Below are 16,981 nucleotides of genomic sequence, written 5' to 3'. Positions count from 1 at the left end.
AATTAATTAATCCTTATTATAAGTCTTATTATAGTAATCTTATAATATAAGTTTAATACTTATCATAAGTATTTTCCATTAATAATAAAAGTATTATTAATCATAAGCTTAATTAAAATGTTAATTAAATCATAAATATTAATTAAATGATATAATAAATATATAATTACCACAGATTTGGGCATCCCCTTTATTTTTGTAAATGGGGATAATCTCGCTGAGTCTCCATTCCGTAGGCATTTTATAACTTCTAAGCGTCTTATTGTAAAGACACGTCAACCACCTGACACCATCCTCGCCTAGGCACCGCCACGCCTCTATTGGGATCTGGTCTGGTCCAACAGCTTTGTTTCTACCCATCTTTCGTAGTGCCGATCTTACTTCTTCCTGACTGATTCTCCTACAGAAATTGTTGTTCTGGAAATGTCCTATTCCCAAGTCCTGCGGGTCCTCTTGGCGCCCGGGTCCTTCACCCACGAAAAGAGATTGGAAATACCCTTCCCATCTTTTCCTAATTTCGTCTTCCTTTACTATGGTTTGACCGGCTTCATCCTTGATGAACTTGATGTTATCTATATCCCTCCTCCTACGCTCCCTAGCTTTAGCAATCCTGTAAATATCATTTGCTCCTTCTTTGGAGTCTAGTTTCCTATACAAAACTTCATACGCTTTATCTTTTGCACGGGCAACGGCCTTCTTAGCTTCTCTTTTAGCTTCTTTATACCTTTCTTCTGCCCTAGTTCTGTCATCACGTGTCCCGTCCCGACATGTAACGAGCTCCCTAAACCTCAGTTGCTTAAGTGCGACTTTGGTTTGAACCTCATCACTAATCCACCATGATTCTCTACAAGACTTGTGTCCTCTCGATGTCCCTACTGCCACACCTAAGGTTTCTTAGTTGCGAATTCGGTAGGACTGATGATGAACTTAATGTTGGAGGGAACATCAGCATTGGGGACCAGATCTTGCACCCACAAGAGTCGTTTAGATATCTAGGCTCGGTCCTCCACAAATCAGGGAGGATAGATGAGGACGTGACTCATCGTATTAAGGTAGGTTGGTTGAAGTGGAGAGCAGCGAAAGGGGTTTTGTGCGACAAGAAGATACCACTCAAATTGAAAGGAAAATTCCTTAAGGTGGCAATCAGACCTGCCATGTTGTACGGATCAGAATGTTGGCCAATGACGAAGGCCCAAGAGAGAAGGATGGAGGTGGCGGAAATGAGGATGCTTAGGTGGACGTGTGGTAAAACCATGCTAGATATGATACCAAATGGTGTGTTTAGGGAAAAACTTGGAGTCAGTAGCATCATCGACAAGCTAAGAGAAGAACGACTTCGTTGGTTTGGGCATGTGATGAGACGACCACGTATTGCCCCGGTTAGGAGAGTTGAGGCACTCACGGTAGATGGTGTAAGGAGAAGGGGTAGACCTACTCGTAGGTGGATGGATAGACTAAGACTCGACATGAGGAAGCTTTCGTTGACCGAGGACATGACTTCTGATAGGGATGCGTGGAGGGCTAGAATAAGAATAGTTGAGTAGGGCTATTTTTATTATTATTATTGTTATTGTTATTGTTATTGTTATTACTGTTATTACTGTTATTACTGCTATTACTGTTATTATTCTTACTATTACAATTATTAGTATTGTTATTGTTATTATTATTATTTTTTGTATCACTATTATTAATTATTAGTGTATTAGTATTTGTATTACAAATATTTATTACTATTAATATTAATATTTATATGAACTATTATTATTACTATTATTTGTATTACTATTACTATCGTTTTTATTAGTTTTATGTATTGTTACCAATAGTATTAAATGAGTATGTTTTTGGTATCTTTGGTTTTTGGATGTATGCATGCTTGCATGGTGGTTTGTACGTATGCACGTAGGTTCTTGTATGTTTGTATGTATGTATGCATGCAGGTAGGTTTTGTAATGAAGGTGTGATGCAGTTACACACGTTTTTATAAGGGAGTTTGTTTTTTATGTATGTATATTTGTAGGTAGGTATGTATGTATGCTTGTTTTTTACTTGTCTGCAGGTGTGGTATATTCACTCATGTATGTATGTTTTGCTAATAGGTTTATGTAGGACTGGGTGTTTATGCTATGTATGTATGGTTGTATGTGTGGCCTTATGCATGTATGTATGTACGTAGGTATGTTTCATACTTGTACGTAGGTATGTCTCATGTATTTACGTAGGTATGTCTGGTGTGTATGTAGGTTTAGGTATGTGTGTATGTATGTACGTATGTATGCATGTATGTATGATCAAGTGATTCGCATCGCTCGGTGCATCTTGGGACCATTTTGGCTGAGGACGACTTCCCTTGCCCTAGAGCTTGGTTGGTTCCTTTTAGTTGGGTAGTTTCGGGGGTGTCTACCGTAAAGGTGCATGAGTGGTTTTTGGTTTGCTAAGGGTGGTTGGCTCTTTGCTTGCGCAACAACTTCCACCCGGCATGCCCTCAAGTTGCTGTCCACAAGGTCTTTTGGCTCTTTTATCGAGGCAACGACAAGCGTCGTTTTAGTGGCGTCTTGACTGCAGCTCAGAGCCTAATTTGATTCTTAGGCATGCTTTAAACCCCATGAAAATCTGATTCTACCATCTTCATAGCGCCTCCCCTATATTTTATTATTATTACTATTATTATTATTATTATTATTTTTATTATTGTTTTTTATTTATCTTTGTATGTTTTAATTTATTTTTTAATTTCTATTTTCTAGCTAAAAAAGTCTTTTTTTAGCCGGAGGTCCTCACGGAAGCAATCTCTCTACCCTGGAGTAGAGAGGGGGATGAATTTCCTTTACCGTGGGTGGAGATTTCTCTCGACTCGTGGTAACAGAAACGACTTCTCTTCTAGTTTAGGGTAGAGGAAGGATTGTCTACACCTTACCTCCCCCATACCTCGCAGGCGCGGGATTGGGTATTGTTGTTGTTGTTGTTGTTGTTGGTGATATAATAAATATATATCATAAGTTGTAAACAATAATAATTACTTTTTTTATCATAAGTAATTAAATTAAATGATAATGAAATCCATTATTTATATCATAAGTTTCATAATTAGTCAAAAGTTTTAAATCAAAAGTTCATCGGGTCGTATCCTGAGCCCCGGGTGTCGGTTTTTGGCGAGCCTTACGTATATCTCCGCCTAAGCAAACCACCCGGCACTTTGGTACACTCAAGAACACCCCAAGAATAGTCCACAAGTCGTGATGTACAGCCAACACACTACTTGCATCTTCAATTCAATCAAAAACGTGTTTTAGACGTAACGGGTGATTCGTGGCTCGGATTGAGATGACCCGAACATGAAAGTTCGCCCCACCATCAGTCCTAACACACTAAAACACCCTAAAGTCACCAAATATAGTCACAAAGTCGGATGAAACCTGGTTCATACCAATATCACAATTCAATCTTACCAAAATACCACTTTGATCATAATTAGGGTTCCGGGAATCGAAACGACATGAATCCGGAGTCTAAAATCAATGTCTTGATGAGAGGAACTCATTTATATACTTTATTTTATGATCAACATCAGTTACAATATGAGAAACACACGAAAAAGCTGCTGTCCAGAATTTAACAAACCGAAAACATATGTTTACGAGTAATTCTACGCATACAAACATCATTACAATAATCCACAAACATCATACTACTAAATAATCATCAAAATACAGAAAATAAATGAAAAATTGAAAGTTCTAGGGTTAGGGTTTATACCCTAATCAATAATCAATGAGTATAATCGCGTAGAGAACGGAACGAGGAATCTGATTGTATGAACGATTTGGTGATCCAAGTAATATTTTGTTGATGAATGATGATGGTGTTGATGGTTGTAGTCATCGCCCAAGGAAGAAGAAAAGGGAGAAAGAGAGCAAAAAGAATATTTAGGTTTAGATAAAATTAGGAATGTAAATGAAATAAAACAAAAAAATAGAAAAATGGGGAGTATACTCCATCCCCCTTGGAATTTTGGCTGAATAGGGGTGTGTGGAGTGGGCCCTACTAGCCCAAGTTGCTAAGTGATTATTTCCTGATGGCCCGAAAGCCCGAACGAGTCCCGAAACGCGAAAACGCACTTACGCGATTAAAAATTCGGAAAGATAACAAACGCGCGACGAAAAATAAATATAAATACTATATAATAATATGACCTTAAAATATCATATTTAAAATAATTAGGATTTAAATATCCCAAAAACGCGACCGTTGGTTTGAAAACCAAAAAGATTCGCCGGATAAAAATCCGCGATTCGTATAAACGTACGATTTAAAATATGAATACATATATTCACATAACACATAATAATTAATATATTATTACTAAAATAATAATATAGGTCATGAAATGACGTAACACAATTAATAGTTAACGGTCGTTAAATAATTAACGGTAAAAGATAACGGAAAAAATAGGGTCGTGACACAGTCTGTTATAGAGAACCAGGATTGCATCTTTATGTGTGCCTTACTTGCTAGCTAGGGTACCTTAGCAATCTAGGAAACTATAACTTTTCCTGCCTTAGACTTTAAAGCACTTAGGATTGCCTTGTAATCTTAAAACATATGCTTTACAATCTTATCTTAAAACTGATCGAAATCTCTTTCCTAATGTTAGGATGTCTAATTTTCATCAAGCGAACAAAATGACTCTTTTCGAGCTAACCGAAAAAGATACTGAAAGGTCTTCCATTGAAAGACCAGTCCAAAGCCCACCTTATGGCTTTGGTGATCCTCCCTCACCAAATTATAGCCCAAATACTATTCTAAATTCACATGGGTCTCCTGAATACTATCTAACCCCGAGAAATAAGGACAAGAGGAAACGTCTTGAAGAAACTGGCCCGTCAAAGAAAAGATCCCGATCTCCTTCCTATGACGAAGTTGATGCCAAGTACGAGATCATGAATCTGCGAAAAATTACCGATGGCCTAATTCGCCATATTGCAAGGATCGATGTTCAAATGAAGGAAAAAGATCTAGCAATCAAGATGCTCATGGAGGAAAATGCTGAACTAAAGAAAGAGATAAAGTTGGTGAAATATGAAAGTGATAGAAATGCCCGATGGGGGAAGCAATCTCTCTCCTACCCAAGAGAATATGTTGACTTTAGATTGAAGAAGGAGGAAAACTGCGTGAATAATCAACTTTCTATGAGGGACTACAAGTACCATGTAATCAACAATGGTGTTTCTAATCTTTATGATAATCTCGAGTTCCTGCATGAGAAACAAAAGGCGAAGAATGAGAAAGTTGAGAAGTTTATGAAGAAGGTTGAGGACGAGAAGAAGAGATATGAAGACTACTTCAATCTTAATATTGAAATGTCCCGTTCTTATTGATTAAAAACGTTCCATATTAATTGATTTTGTTGCGAGGTTTTGACCTCTATATGAGACGTTTTTCAAAGACTGCATTCATTTTTAAAACAAACCATAACCTTTATTTTATAAATAAAGGTTTAAAAAGCTTTACGTAGATTATCAAATAATGATAATCTAAAATATCCTGTTTACACACGACCATTACATAATGGTTTACAATACAAATATGTTACATCGAAATCAGTTTCTTGAATGCAGTTTTTACACAATATCATACAAACATGGACTCCAAATCTTGTCCTTATTTTAGTATGCAATAGCGGAAGCTCTTAGTATTCACCTGAGAATAAACCTGCTTTAAACGTCAACAAAAATGTTGGTGAGTTATAGGTTTAACCTACATATATCAAATCGTAACAATAGACCACAAGATTTCATATTTCAATACACATCCCATACATAGAGATAAAAATCATTCATATGGTGAACACCTGGTAACCGACATTAACAAGATGCATATATAAGAATATCCCCATCATTCCGGGACACCCTTCGGATATGATATAAATTTCGAAGTACTAAAGCATCCGGTACTTTGGATGGGGTTTGTTAGGCCCAATAGATCTATCTTTAGGATTCACGTCAATTAGGGTGCCTGTTCCCTAATTCTTAGATTACCAGACTTAATAAAAAGGGGCATATTCGATTTCGATAATTCAACCACAGAATGTGGTTTCGCGTACTTGTGTCTATTTTGTAAATCATTTATAAAACCTGCAAGTATTCTCATCCCAAAAATATTAGATTTTAAAAGTGGGACTATAACTCACTTTCACAGATTTTTACTTCGTCGGGAAGTAAGACTTGGCCACTGGTTGATTCACGAACCTATAACAATATATACATATATATCAAAGTATGTTCAAAATATATTTACAACACTTTTAATATATTTTGATGTTTTAAGTTTATTAAGTCAGCTGTCCTCGTTAGTAACCTACAACTAGTTGTCCACAGTTAGATGTACAGAAATAAATCGATAAATATTATCTTGAATCAATCCACGACCCAGTGTATACGTATCTCAGTATTGATCACAACTCAAACTATATATATTTTGGAATCAACCTCAACCCTGTATAGCTAACTCCAACATTCACATATAGAGTGTCTATGGTTGTTCCGAAATATATATAGATGTGTCGACATGATAGGTCGAAACATTGTATACGTGTCTATGGTATCTCAAGATTACATAATATACAATACAAGTTGATTAAGTTATGGTTGGAATAGATTTGTTACCAATTTTCACGTAGCTAAAATGAGAAAAATTATCCAATCTTGTTTTACCCATAACTTCTTCATTTTAAATCCGTTTTGAGTGAATCAAATTGCTATGGTTTCATATTAAACTCTATTTTATGAATCTAAACAGAAAAAGTATAGGTATTGTAACACCCATGTTACATCCGTCCCACATCGGTTGGAGAGGGGAACGAAGCATGCCTTATAAGGGTGTGGAGACCTTTCCTAGCATGCCTTATACGGTGTTTTTCGTGTTTCCAGGTTTTAAATCATTAAGTTAGCATGTCAAATAGATATAGAACATGTGTTTAGTTGATTTTAAAAGTCAAGTTAGAAGGATTAACTTTTATTTGCGAACAAGTTTAGAATTAACTAAACTATGTTCTAGTGATTACAAGTTTAAATCTTCGAATAAGATAGCTTTATATATATGAATCGAATGATGTTATGAACATCATTACTACCTCAAGTTCCTTGGATAAACCTACTGGAAATGAGAAAAATGGATCTAGCTTCAAAGGATCCTTGGATGGCTTGAAAGTTCTTGAAGCAGAATCATGACACGAAAACAATTTCAAGTAAGATTTCCACTCGAAATAAGATTGTTATAGTTATAGAAATTGAATTAAAGTTTGAATATGATTATTACCTTGTATTAGAAAGATAACCTACTGTAAGTAACAATGATTTCTTGATCTTGGATGATTACTTGGAATGGATTTAGAAAACTTGGAAGTAAACTTGCAATCTTGGAAGTATTCTTGATTTTATGAAACTAGAACTTTTGGAATTTATGAAGAACACTTAGAACTTGAAGATAGAACTTGAGAGAGATCAATTATATGAAGAAAATTGAAGAATGAAAGTGTTTGTAGGTGTTTTTGGTCGTTGGTGTATGGATTAGATATAAAGGATATGTAATTTTGTTTTCATGTAAATAAGTCATGAATGATTACTCATATTTTTGTAATTTTATGAGATATTTCATGCTAGTTGCCAAATGATGGTTCCCACATGTGTTAGGTGACTCACATGGGCTGCTAAGAGCTGATCATTGGAGTGTATATACCAATAGTACATACATCTAAAAGCTGTGTATTGTACGAGTACGAATACGGGTGCATACGAGTAGAATTGTTGATGAAACTGAACGAGGATGTAATTGTAAGCATTTTTGTTAAGTAGAAGTATTTTGATAAGTGTATTGAAGTCTTTCAAAAGTGTATGAATAAATATTAAAACACTACATGTATATACATTTTAACTGAGTCGTTAAGTCATCGTTAGTCGTTACATGTAAATGTTGTTTTGAAACCTTTAGGTTAATGATCTTGTTGAATGTTGTTAACCCATTGTTTATTATAACAAATGAGATGTTAAATTGTTATATTATCATGATATTATGATATATAATATATCTTAGTATGATATATATACAGTTAAATGTCGTTACAACGATAATCGTTACATATATGTCTCGTTTCGAAATCATTAAGTTAGTAGTCTTATTTTTACATATGTATTTCATTGTTAATACACTTAATAATATATTTACTTATCATTTAACATAATTAACCAAGTGTATCAATATCTTAATATGATTCATATGTACCTAGTAAGACGTTGTTATAACGATAATCGTTATATATATCGTTTTCGAGTTTCTTAAATTAATAGTCTCATTTTTATGTATATAACTCATTGTTAAAATAACTAATGAGATACATACTTATAATAAAATTATGTTAACTATATATATAACCATATATATGTCATCGTATAGTTTTTACAAGTTTTAACGTTCGTGAATCACCGGTCAACTTGGGTGGTCAATTGTCTATATGAAACCTATTTCAGTTAATCAAGTCTTACCAAGTTTGATTTCTTAACATGTTGGAAACACTTAATCATGTAAATAACAATTTCATTTAATATATATATAAACATGGAAAAGTTCGGGTCACTACAGTACCTACCCGTTAAATAAATTTCGTCCCGAAATTTTAAGCAGTTGGAGGTGTTGACGTATCTTCTGGAAATAAATGCGGGTATTTCTTCTTCATCTGATCTTCACGCTCCCAGGTGAACTTGGGTCCTCTACGAGCATTCCATCGAACCTTAACAATCGGTATCTTGTTTTGTTTAAGTCTCTTAACCTCACGATCCATTATTTCGACGGGTTCTTCAATGAATTGAAGTTTTTCATTGATTTAGATTTCATCCAACGGAATAGTGAGATCTTCTTTAGCAAAACATTTCTTCAAATTTGAGACGTGGAAAGTGTTATGTACAGCCGCGAGTTGTTGAGGTAGCTCCAGTTGGTAAGCTACTGGTCCGACACGATCTATAATCTTGAATGGTCCAATGTACCTTGGATTTAGTTTCCCCCGTTTACCAAATCGAACAACGCCTTTCCAAGGTGAAACCTTAAGCATGACCATTTCTCCAATTTCAAACTCTATATCTTTTCTTTTACTGTCCGCGTAGCTCTTTTGTCGACTCTGGGCGGTTTTCAATCTTTGTTGAATTTGGATGATTTTCTCAGTAGTTTCTTGTATTATCTCAGGACCCGTAATCTGTCTATCCCCCACTTCACTCTAACATATCGGAGACCTGCACTTTCTACCATAAAGTGCTTCAAACGGCGCCATCTCAATGCTTGAATGGTAGCTGTTGTTGTAGGAAAATTCTGCTAACGGTAGATGTCGATCCCAACTATTTCCGAAATCAATAACACAAGCTCGTAGCATGTCTTCAAGCGTTTGTATCGTCCTTTTGCTCTGCCCATCAGTTTGTGGATGATAGGCAGTACTTATGTCTAGACAAGTTCCCAATGCTTGCTGTAATGTCTGCCAGAATCTTGAAATAAATCTGCCATCCCTATCAGAGATAATAGAGATTGGTATTCCATGTATGGAGACGACTTCCTTCAAATACAGTTGTGCTAACTTCTCCATCTTGTCATCTTCTCTTATTGGCAGGAAGTGTGCTGACTTGGTGAGACGATCAACTATTACCCAAATAGTATCATAACCACTTGCAGTCCTTGGCAATTTAGTAATGAAATCCATGGTAATGTTTTCGCATTTCCATTCCGGGATTTCAGGTTGTTGTAGTAGACCTAATGGTTTCTGATGTTCAGCTTTGACCTTAGAACACGTCAAACATTCTCCTACATATTTAGCAATATCGGCTTTCATACCTGGCCACCAAAAATGTATCTTAAGATCCTTGTACATCTTCCCCGTTCCAGGATGTATTGAGTATCTGGTTTTATGAGCTTCTCTAAGTACCATTTCTCTAATATCTCCAAATTTTGGTACCCAAATTCTTTCAGCCCTATACCGGGTTCCGTCTTCCCGAATATTAAGATGCTTCTCCGATCCTTTGGGTATTTCATCCTTTAAATTTCCCTCCTTTAAAACTCCTTGTTGCGCCTCCTTTATTTGAGTAGTAAGGTTAGTGTGAATCATTATATTCATAGATTTTACTCGAATGGGTTCTCTGTCCTTTCTGTTCAAGGCGTCGGCTACCACATTTGCCTTCCCCGGGTGGTAACGAATCTCAAAGTCGTAATCATTCAACAATTCAATCCACCTACGCTGCCTCATATTCAGTTGTTTCTGATTAAATATGTGTTGAAGACTTTTGTGGTCGGTATATATAATACTTTTGACCCCATATAAGTAGTGCCTCCAAGTCTTTAATGCAAAAACAACCGCGCCTAATTCCAAATCATGCGTCGTATAATTATACTCGTGAATCTTCAATTGTCTAGACGCATAAGCAATCACCTTCGTCCGTTGCATTAATACATAACCGAGACCTTGCTTTGATGCGTCACAATAAATCACAAAATCATCATTCCCTTCAGGCAATGACAATATAGGTGCCGTAGTTAGCTTTTTCTTCAATAATTGAAACGCCTTCTCTTGTTCATCCTTCCATTCAAACTTCTTCCCTTTATGCGTTAATGCAGTCAAGGGTTTTGCTATTTTGGAGAAATCTTGGATGAATCTTCTGTAGTAACCAGCCAATCCTAAAAATTGACGTATATGCTTCGGAGTTTTTGGGGTTTCCCACTTTTCAACGGTTTCGATCTTTGCCGGGTCCACCTGGATACCTTCTTTGTTCACTATGTGACCGAGGAATTGAACTTCTTCCAACCTAAATGTACACTTTGAAAACTTAGCGTACAGTTTTTCTTTCCTCAATACTTCTAGCACTTTTCTCAAATGTTCTTCGTGCTCTTGATCATTCTTTGAGTAAATAAGTATGTCATCAATGAAAACAATGACAAACTTGTCAAGGTATGGTCCACACACTCGGTTCATAAGGTCCATGAACACAGCTGGTGCATTAGTTAAACCAAACGGCATGACCATAAACTCGTAATGACCGTAACGTGTTCTGAAAGAAGTCTTTGGAATATCATCTTCTTTCACCCGCATTTGATGATACCTGGAACGTAAGTTAATCTTTGAATAAACAGACGAGCCTTGTAGTTGATCAAATAAGTCGTCGATTCTCGGTAGTGGGTAGCGGTTCTTGATGGTAAGTTTGTTCAACTCTCGGTAGTCGATACACAACCTGAATGATGAAACCACGCTCTAAAAGTTCTTGTAATTGGCTTTGCAGTTCTTTCATCTCGTTGGGTGCGAGTCTGTAAGGAGCACGAGCTATTGGTGCAGCTCCTGGTACAAGATCTATTTGAAATTCAACGGATCGATGTGGGGGTAATCCCGGTAATTCTTTCAGAAATACATCGGGAAATTCTTTTGCGACGGGAACATCATTGATGGTCTTTTCTTCAGTTTGTACTTTCTCGACGTGTGCTAGAACAGCATAGTAACCTTTTCTTATTAGTTTTTGTGCCTTCAAATTACTAATAAGATGTAGCTTCGTGTTGCCCTTTTCTCCGTACACCATTAAGGGTTTTCCTTTTTCTCGTATAATGCGAATTGCATTTTTGTAACAAACGATCTCTGCTTTCACTTCTTTCAACCAGTCCATACCGATTATCACATCAAAACTCCCTAACTCTACTGGTATCAAGTCAATCTTAAATGTTTCGCTAACCAGTTTAATTTCTCGATTCCGACATATATTATCTGCTGAAATTAATTTACCATTTGCTAATTCGAGTAAAAATTTACTATCCAACGGCGTCAATGGACAACTTAATTTAGCACAAAAATCTCTACTCATATAGCTTCTATCTGCACCCGAATCAAATAAAACGTAAGCAGATTTATTGTCAATAAGAAACGTACCCGTAACAAGCTCCGGGTCTTCCTGTGCCTCTGCCGCATTAATATTGAAAACTCTTTCGCGGCCTTGTCCATTCGTGTTCTCCTGGTTCGGGCAATTTCTAATAATGTGGCCCGGATTTCCACATTTATAACAAACTACATTGGCATAACTTGCTCCGACACTACTTGCTCCGCCATTACTCGTTCCAACACCATTTGTTCCTTTCATTCTGTTAACCCCTGGTCCGTAGACCTCACACTTCGCCGCGCTATGACCATTTCTTTTACACTTGTTGCAAAATTTGGTGCAGAACCCCGAGTGATACTTTTCACACCTTTGGCATAGCTGCTTCTGATTGTTGTTGTTGTTGCGATTGTTATTGTTGTTGGGACGATTGTTGTAGTTGCTGTTGTTGTTGTTGTTGTTGTTGTTGTTGTTATTGTTGTTGTTGTTGTTGTTGTTGTTGTTGTTGGGCCGTTTGTTGTAGTTGCGATTGATATTGCGATTGTTGGGATAGTTGTTGCGATTATTGTTGTAATTGCTGTTGTTGTTGTATTGGTGATTCTTATCACCGTTTTCCTCCCACTTTCTTTTGACTTGCTTCACATTGGCCTCTTCAGCCGTCTGTTCTTTAATTCTTTCCTCAATCTGGTTCACTAGTTTGTGAGCCATTCTACATGCCTGTTGTATGGAGGCGGGCTCGTGTGAACTTATATCTTCTTGGATTCTTTCCGGTAATCCTTTCACAAACGCGTCGATCTTCTCTTCCTCATCTTCGAACGCTCCCGGACACAATAGGCACAATTCTGTGAATCGTCTTTTGTACGTGGTAATATCAAATCCTTGGGTTCGTAACCCTCTAAGTTCTGTCTTGAGCTTATTGACCTCGGTTCTGGGACGGTACTTCTCGTTCATCAAGTGCTTGAATGCTGACCACGGTAGTGCGTAAGCATCATCTTGTCCCACTTACTCTAGATAGGTATTCCACCATGTTAACGTAGAACCTGTGAAGGTATGCGTAGCGTACTTCACTTTGTCCTCTTCGGTACACTTACTTATGGCAAACACCGATTCGACCTTCTCGGTCCACCGTTTCAATCCGATCGGTCCTTCGGTTCCATCAAATTCCAAAGGTTTGCAGGCAGTGAATTCTTTGTAGGTGCATCCTACACGATTTCCTGTACTGCTAGATCCAAGGTTATTGTTGGTATGTAGCGCAGCGTGTACTGCGGCTATGTTTGAAGCTAGAAAAGTACGGAATTCCTCTTCATTCATATTCACGGTGTGTCGAGTAGTCGGTGCCATTTCCTTCAAAATAGTCAAATGGAACAAGTTAATCATACAGAATATTAAGAGTAGTTAATAGTATTTCGTAGCATAATATGAACTCATTTATAAAAGCTTTTTCTTCATATTAGCATTTTATAAGTTTAAATTCGGGTAGTACCTACCCGTTAAGTTCATACTTAGTCGCTAATATACAATTCAACTACTACAATTCTATATGAAAAACTGATTATAATAATATTTCGCGTTCAAACTTTTATACAATATTTTACAAACTTACAATACTGCTTATTTTACATAAAGCATGAAATATAGCACACAATAACTTTGATACAAGATAGTTGTGAAGATAATTCTAGCTAGTACACAAGTCGTTCAGCAAAGGCAATAAAGACACGTAATTCATACATCCAGAAACAAGTCATGCATTCTGGTTTTACTAGGACTACTTCCCATCCTTGGTCTTGTGGAACATAACCGTTATGGCCGTTGATAAGACAGCGTGTTGTAACATCGTCAAAGGGATGAGGGTTACGTAATGACCAGCAGTCTTGTAATAACCTAAAAACCTCATTTCTTACCCCAATTACCGACTCCGTCACTTGTGGGAATGTTTTGTTTAATAGCTGTAGCCCGATGTTCTTTTTCTCACTTTGGTGAGAAGCGAACATTACTAACCCGTAAGCATAGCATGCTTCTTTATGTTGCATGTTAGCCGCTTTTTCTAAATCATGAAGTCCTATATTCGGATACATTGAGTCAAAATAATTTCTTAACCCGTTGCGTAAAATAGCATTTGGGTTCCCCGCAATATATGCGTCAAAGTAAACACATCGTAACTTATGGGTTTCCCAATGTGATATCCCCCATCTTTCAAACGAAAGTCTCTTATAAACTAAGACATTCTTGGAACATTCTTCGAATGTCTTACAAACTGATCTCGCCTTAAATAGTTGTGCCGAAGAATTCTGACCGACTCTAGACAAGATTTCATCAATCATGTCTCAGGGTAGGTCTCTTAAAATATTGGGTTGTCTATCCATTTTGTGTTTTTATACTGTAAAATAGACAAGAGTTAGATTCATAAAAAAAAATACTTATTAATACAAGCAATTTTTACATATATCATAAAGCATAAGCACACTATATTACATATATTACACCACACGAATACAACTATCTTATTCCGACTCGCTCGTTTCTTCTTCTTTGGTTTTGGTTCGTTTTGCCAAGTTTCTAGGGATATATGATGTTCCCCTAATATGAGCTGTCATTTTCCACAACGGTTTAGAAAAACCTGGTGGTTTAGAGGTTCCCGGGTCATTGTTACAACTTAAGGGCTTCGGGGGTTGACGATACATATAAAGTTCATCGGGGTTGAAATTAGATTTCTCTATTTTTATGCCCTTTCCCTTATTATTTTCTTTTGCCTTTTTAAATTCAGTTGGGGTAATTTCTATAACATCATCGGAATTCTCGTCGGAATCCGATTCATCGGAGAAATGGTAATCCTCCTAATATTTTGCTTCCTTGGCGGAAACACCATTGACCATAATTAACCTTGGTCGGTTGGTTGAGGATTTTCTTTTACTTAACCATTTTATTATTTCCCCCACCGGTTCTATTTCCTCCTCCGGTTCCTCCTCTTCCGGTTCTGATTCTTCTTCCGGTTCTGATTCTTCTTCCGGTTCTTCTTCGGGAACTTATGAATCAGTCCAATATATATTCGACTCTTCGTTATTTTTAGGTGAGTCAATGGGATTTGTGCTAGAGGTAGACATCTATCACACAATATCAAACATGTTAAGAGATTAATATATCACATAATATATACATGTTAATAATATATAGTTTCCAACAAAAATGTTAAGCAATCATTTTTAAAGAAAACACGGTCGAAGTCCAGACTCACTAATGCATCCTAACAAACTCGATAAGACACACTAATGCAAATTTTCTGGTTCTCTAACACCAACGCTCTGATACCAACTGAAATGTCCCGTTCTTATTGATTAAAAACGTTCCATATTAATTGATTTCATTGCGAGGTTTTGACCTCTATATGAGACGTTTTTCAAAGACTGCATTCATTTTTAAAACAAACCATAACCTTTATTTCATAAATAAAGGTTTAAAAAGCTTTACGTAGATTATCAAATAATGATAATCTAAAATATCCTGTTTACACACGACCATTACATAATGGTTTACAATACAAATATGTTACATCGAAATCAGTTTCTTGAATGCAGTTTTTACACAATATCATACAAACATGGACTCCAAATCTTGTCCTTATTTTAGTATGCAACAGCGGAAGCTCTTAGTATTCACCTGAGAATAAACATGCTTTAAACGTCAATAAAAATGTTGGTGAGTTATAGGTTTAACCTATATATATCAAATCGTAACAATAGACCACAAGATTTTATATTTCAATACACATCCCATACATAGAGATAAAAATCATTCATATGGTGAACACCTGGTAACCGACATTAACAAGATGCATATATAAGAATATCCCCATCATTCCGGGACACCCTTCGGATATGATATAAATTTCGAAGTACTAAAGCATCTGGTACTTTGGATGGGGTTTATTAGGCCCAATAGATCTATCTTTAGGATTCGCGTCAATTAGGGTGCCTGTTCCCTAATTCTTAGATTACCATACTTAATAAAAAGGGGCATATTCAATTTCGATAATTCAACCATAGAATGTAGTTTCACGTACTTGTGTCTATTTTGTAAATCATTTATAAAACCTGCATGTATTCTCATCCCAAAAATATTAGATTTTAAAAGTGGGACTATAACTCACTTTCACAGATTTTTACTTCGTCGGGAAGTAAGACTTGGCCACTGGTTGATTCACGAACCTATAACAATATATACATATATATCAAAGTATGTTCAAAATATATTTACAACACTTTTAATATATTTTGATGTTTTAAGTTTATTAAGTCAGCTGTCCTCGTTAGAAACCTACAACTAGTTGTCCACAGTTAGATGTACAGAAATAAATCAATAAATATTATCTTGAATCAATCCACAACCCAGTGTATACGTATCTCAGTATTGATCACAACTCAAACTATATATATTTTGGAATCAACCTCAACCCTGTATAGCTAACTCCAACATTCACATATAGAGTGTCTATGGTTGTTCCGAAATATATATAGATGTGTCGACATGATAGGTCGAAACATTGTATACGTGTCTATGGTATCTCAAGATTATATAATATATAATACAAGTTGATTAAGTTATGGTTGGAATAGATTTGTTACCAATTTTCACGTAGCTAAAATGAGAAAAATTATCCAATCTTGTTTTACCCATAACTTCTTCATTTTAAATCCGTTTTGAGTGAATAAAATTGCTATGGTTTCATATTGAACTCTATTTTATGAATCTAAATAGAAAAAGTATAGGTTTATAGTCTGAAAAATAAGTTACAAGTTGTTTTTGTAAAGGTAGTCATTTCAGTCGAAAGAACGACGTCTAGATGACCATTTTAGAAAACATACTTCCACTTTGAGTTTAACCATAATTTTTGGATATAGTTTCATGTTCATAATAAAAATCATTTTCCAGAATAACAACTTTTAAATCAAAGTTTATTATAGTTTTTAATTAACTAACCCAAAACAGCCCGCGGTGTTACTACGACGGCGTAAATCCGGTTTTACGGTGTTTTTCGTGTTTTCAGGTTTTAAATCATTAAGTTAGCATATCATATAGATATAGAACATGTG

The sequence above is a fragment of the Rutidosis leptorrhynchoides genome, chromosome 5, assembly GCF_046630445.1.
Source record: "Rutidosis leptorrhynchoides isolate AG116_Rl617_1_P2 chromosome 5, CSIRO_AGI_Rlap_v1, whole genome shotgun sequence".
Lineage (NCBI taxonomy): Eukaryota > Viridiplantae > Streptophyta > Magnoliopsida > Asterales > Asteraceae > Rutidosis > Rutidosis leptorrhynchoides.
This window is presented reverse-complemented; position numbering follows the sequence as displayed.